This window comes from Pistacia vera, unplaced genomic scaffold (genome assembly GCF_008641045.1).
Source record: "Pistacia vera cultivar Batoury unplaced genomic scaffold, PisVer_v2 Contig447, whole genome shotgun sequence".
NCBI classification, from domain to species: domain Eukaryota; kingdom Viridiplantae; phylum Streptophyta; class Magnoliopsida; order Sapindales; family Anacardiaceae; genus Pistacia; species Pistacia vera.
Genome location: NW_022196276.1, coordinates 124,634 through 130,633, shown reverse-complemented (window position 1 = coordinate 130,633; position 6,000 = coordinate 124,634).

Genomic DNA, 6,000 nt, shown 5'->3' with positions numbered 1-6,000 from the left:
CTGCCATGTAGTATGTCTGAAGGAGGCCAGCACACTTAAACTTTTGTTTTATGTTCTTACCAAGGTGTCTCATACAGAATCTGTGATGTGATTGAGGGTAAATAGTGGCAATTCCCTACTTTATAAAGTTCTGCCTATTGGATATTATGCACAACTCAGCACTATTAGGCACTATCGTAAGTAATTGCTGAAAAAACCAGGTCCACGACTTGTCGTTCTTAGAGTCAACCACACACCATGCAACAGGATATGTGTGATTCTCATTGTCTTATGCAGTGGCCACTGTTGTGTCATTTGCAACAACTACTAGCAAGTGTACTAGTCTCAACTAATATAGTATAACAAAATACAGGTTATCGTACCCAAGGGATTGCGTAAACAAGTACTGAATATTAATTAGTCTTAACTTTATCTTGACAGTCAAAACTTAGAATGGTGATCTTTAAAACTAAAAATATTAAAATCTGGAATATTAGAAACGAATTGCAGTAAAACTAAAATTAAGAATTCAATGAGAGAAAACGGCTAAGGCTTCAGGCTCATCTATAACTTCTCTGCACCCCTCAATTTAATATGGTCAATGAATTTATTTAATTAATGTGACAACGGGATTTCCTAGGTTAACCAACATTCTTTCTCAAGCAATATTAATTCTACTTCTATTTCACAACCTAGATATCTCTACATAGATTTAATGAAATAGACGAGCATTAAGCTTTATGAAATCCTCTAGCTTTCAGTACAAGTTAATCCTGCCTATGACTATTGCATGTATCAATTCATATATCTCTATATCCAATTAATCCATGGCCTATATTACTATAGCACTCATGTGATATCTCATCTCGGTCTCAATCACACAAAACAATTTTATCAGAAATTGATCAAGTTCCTAATAGCATTAAGCACATAATATAAGCTCATCATTACAAAAATAATTCACTGACCAAAGAGTAAAAGATTGATCATAGATCCATAAATAGACTAACCTTAGTCTTAGCCTAAGAAAATTAGTTCATAATAAAAGAAGCAAGAGTAGAATCCAAGAAATAAATCATATTGAAAAGTAAAAACAAACTCTTTGATGAATTTTGTTCTTGATTCTCCTTTCTCTTTTGTTACACAATAATCTCTCTCCAAGAATGGGTAAAATTCGGCCTCCCCAAGAAGTAATCTTAATAACCCTTAAATACCCAAAAGAGTCCTAAGTGAAAAAGGAAAGAAAAATTAATAAAAACCCTAAAAGTGTTTGACACGGCCCTGGCCGTGTCCAAATGTACGTCACCACAGCCTAGGCCATGGTGTTTTCTGTCCTCGTTATTTTATTTTCATTCAACCACCATGGCCGTGATGAACCACCAAGGCAAGGCCATAGCCTTCAAACTTGTCAGCTAATCTCAATTTCTTCAAGCTTTAAGTTCCAATTTCATTCCAATGCTCCAATCTACTCAATTAACGCCTGAAAATTACAAAATTCTCCAAATCAATAGCTAACTATTCATATTTCAAACTTAACAAAAACTAACATAAAAACACATAAAACAAATGAAAAATTAACTAGAAGGCTATAAAAACAAACCTAAAAACACTAAATTTATGCAACTTATCAGCCACCGACAATGTACCTCCATACTTTCTCATCAAAAAGCAACCATCAACAGCCAACTCGTTTCTCATGTTTAAAAAAACCCCTTATAGCAACACCGTAAGCAACAAAAAAATATTTACACCTCATATTCTTGTCCCATTTCAAAGTCATCTTGTTACCTTGGTTTGTCAACTCAAGCATATATCGGTACACTTCTAAAACTGCATACCCGTACTCTGGCATGCCTCTCACAAAATTGTGTGCATGTTGTCTCTCTTTCTAGCATTTCCAGTAACTAACATCGCATCTCAGCTCTGTGTGCATGAGTCTCTAAATGTCCTTAAGAAATGGACCTTTCCCTTCAACAAACTGACTTTTCACAAATTGTCCAATAACATCAATAAAGGCTTGTCGATGCTCGTCTAAAATATGTCTTAACCCACATGTATGCTCACGGGTATATGTGCTAACAATAAATTTTTCGAATTCCGCCAACCTTCTATAATAAACCCACCACTTGCACTTTCGGTCATGACATGCAACTGTCACTACCGATGAATTAAACTTTTTGGTGATAAACTCAAAATTACCTCTCATAGTAACAAGTTTTAGCGTCCTCACCACTTCCTCCTTGTTGTCAAATAAATAACCTACGCGTAAGTTCGATCCATCAGTAAAAATGTGAGGTGATTCACTAGTACCTGCAATTGCCGCCTCTGAACCTGCATAAACGACTATAGTGTTCTCCTCCTCATAAACTACACCTTCTACATAATCTATATTTATAGGAATCTCTACATCTGCGGGAACATGTACGGGTCTACCTTGTCCACATTTTCATTCTGCCCCACATGACCAACCTCTTCTACAGTGTCTTTCTCACCACCCAAATCACCGCATACTCTTGATTTTTCAACAAATAAATCAATGCCCTCGTAGTTAAAATTAAAACTAGCATTCTCCCCACCCAAATCACTGCTTACTCTTGAAACAAATTCCAAAGCTTTATCCGCAACCGAAATCGTTAAAATCGGCCTCGAACCATTATCGCCCACATCAATTATAAATAACTTCACATCTTCATCAAACATTAATACAACAAGGGGTACCTTAACATTTGCAAGAGCTCTGCTTAAAACATACTTCACAACTATATCAATACGCGTGCAACTCAACCTAGCTCTTCTAATGATTTCATTAATCAACTCATCAAAACTAACTTATATACTCTTAGCAATTGCTTTAACTTGTTTGCTCTTCCCAATCCATTTCCAGCAACTTTCTTCCTCCACCCACTCACCAAAATATTCAACACCCAAAACCACTTGTCCCATGTCTAATAATAGCCAATTACCTATCAAAAATTATTAATCGATATATTAAGGGCTGACATATTTTAAAAGCATCTGCAGAGTCGCTTAAGCGATGTGGTGTATCGCGTATTAGATCGCTTAAGTAATCAAGTATATCGCTTAAGCAATCTGGTATAAATAAGCGTGATCGCTTAAGTAATCTTCTAGCATATATTTGATCGCTTAAGCGATCTGCTGCCATATACCAAACTTATAGCAGATCGCTTAAGTGATCTGCTGCCATATACCAGACTTATAGCAGATCGCTTAAGAGATCTGCTGCCATATACCAGACTTATAGCAGATCGCTTAAGCGATCTACTGCCATATACCAGACTTATAGCAGCTCGCTTAAGCGATCTTCCATCTGCTGCATTATACCAGACATACCAGATTGCTTAAGCGATACACCAAATCGCTTAAGTGATCCATCAGATTCAGAACACATTTTCAGTCATCTCCACCTACAATCGGTGCTACCACTCCCAACAAACTATAATGCAAGAAAATATTCAACAAATTTCACTTCTTTCAACTTGCATTACATCAAACACAAGCCAACAACCTAAACAACTAAATCAAAATCATAACCCAAACCCAATCGATCATTAAATCTTTGTAAATTGAAATTTAAAATGCAAATAGGAGATACACATACCTGGACGAAATGTCAAGAGGAGGAGGAGGAGGAGGCGGATCTTTGGAGGAGAAGATGTTAATGGCGGAGGAAGAAGAAACAACAACCAGAGGAGGTGCGCTAATGTGGCAGGAGGAAGAAGAAGAAGGTGTTTGGGTTTGTTTGCAAGAATTTCGGTTTTTTGGGGACATATTATAATTTTTAAAAGGTTACACAATATTTCATTAATCCTAATTAACCACTAATCATGTTTGATTAACCTTAATCAATAATAAGGCTATTTTACTTTAACACTTTAAAACTAGTATTATTCTTAAAACTATATGATCTTTTAATTAAATTTGAACTTTATTTGGTCTTTTAATAAAATGGCCCACCTAGATCCCATCAAACTATGGAAATTGAAGTCCGCCACTACTAAATCCAAAATTACTACTTCGATCTCCTTCCACTTACTTTTTTTTTAATTGAAGTGATCAATTGACTATTAGTGACCATTACAATTACAAATTTATCCATAAGTTTATTTTTAACTTGACCATCGTATTGAAAATTTTAAATATATATTTTGCATTTTTGTAAATTAAAAAATATGATGATAGCTGATACGTGGGATGCCCAAATAGCAACTGCAAATTGTGAGATCAAAGTGGGATGTTGAATTACAATAGTTTTTGAGGAGGGTTATGTGTGATTTACCCTAATTATAGTGAAGAGATAAATTCAATGCAATTTCAAAAGATAGAAAGTAGGATTAAAGTGACAGGCTTATCTTAAATGTGGTATCTACTCAGACCAATGAATGGCAAAAGCTATCATATACTTTTGGAAACATCTAGTAAGTGCCAGCTATTTTATGTCAAATATATTTGTTACAACTTTAGATAAAAGGGGTATTGAGATTAAAGTTTTGAGAATCTTTTCACTTGTCTTTGTCACATGGATGGCACTGCCATGCAACAACCTACAAGATTTACACCTTGCTTGTCTTTATTTTTAACTTACACTCATTTTATGATATTATTCATCTTTTCTGTATATTAAATAATAAATGGGACTATTCATCCTAACCCTCTATATTATGGAATTTTGTAAAACTTATAACAAGATACCTTTTTATATTACTACTTGGAGTTCTATTTTACAAATCAATGACTTCTTGTAATTCAATAACTTAACGTTTACATCCAACAAAAATTCTTATAGCTAATTGTTGATATGGATTTTTGCACTAATGAGAAGTACGTGAATTCTATCTGTGGGATTCATGCAAGGGTCCTCGGAAGACCAAAAATAATGCTACGTTAATGTTGGATTTATAAATATGAAAAAAAAAAAACGTAAAGAATAATGAACTAAATGACGAGAAAGTAAAGCAAACAATAAAAAGGACAAGAAATTTTTTTATATTGGTTCGGAAGCAATAAACAATTCATACGTCCACTATTATGGTATCACCCTCTGCAAGGTTTCTAACTAATACAAACTGTATATGAGATTTCTTGTCCTCTCCCAAATGTAAGTGGGAGACCCCTTTTTATAGTCTTACATTGGTAAGTTTAAGTGTGAAGTAACCCTCATGCGACGCAACACATGGCCAAGATGACATCATAGCTTGAAATCTTATTGGTGAGGTAATCTTTTGTATTCTTACACATGAAGTAGTCCTTTGAGGAAGTGACATGCGGCCGAGAGATAGTGTACTTTGAATCTTAACTTTGAATCTTACCTTGAAGTAATAATTGTTAGACTTGTAAATGAAGTAATTTTTTCATGGGTTGACACACAAACTGAAGAGTAGTGTATGGTTTCGACACGTGGCGTGAATCCATTTTGTGTGGATTTACTGTCCAACACTAATATTAGCGTAGGTCTACTACAAACCATGGGAATTAGCTTATTAGTGGATGATCTATCTCAATCCATCTAACAGTTAAATATTTATAAATCACAAAAAAAAAAAAAAAAAAAGGTTCTATTAAATGATTGTACTTATTCATTTTTTAAAATATTGATGGTACAATTGTCTAAAACTTAATTAATTACAGGAGCTCGACGGTGGTGGCTGGCAGGCAATAGTGGTCCTGGGTGACCTGCAAATTGTTTTAAATATAATGGCGTTATTGTGCAAAAACTTAATTATTTAGCGTAAAACTGTAATGACAGATTTATCTATATTAATTTTAAAATAAAGACATTATTATCCAAAAAATTTAATAGTTAAGAGTAAAATTATAGCAATATTAAGATTATCAAGTAATCATAAAATACCTAAAAAAATTGAAGTAATCAAATTATTACATATATAATCAACAATAATTATTATTGGCTTCAGAAGATTATCAGAATCTTATATTACTTGAAGACCAAATGTAATAATCTAAGTAATATAAGATGACATTAGGATTATTCATAATCTGTTA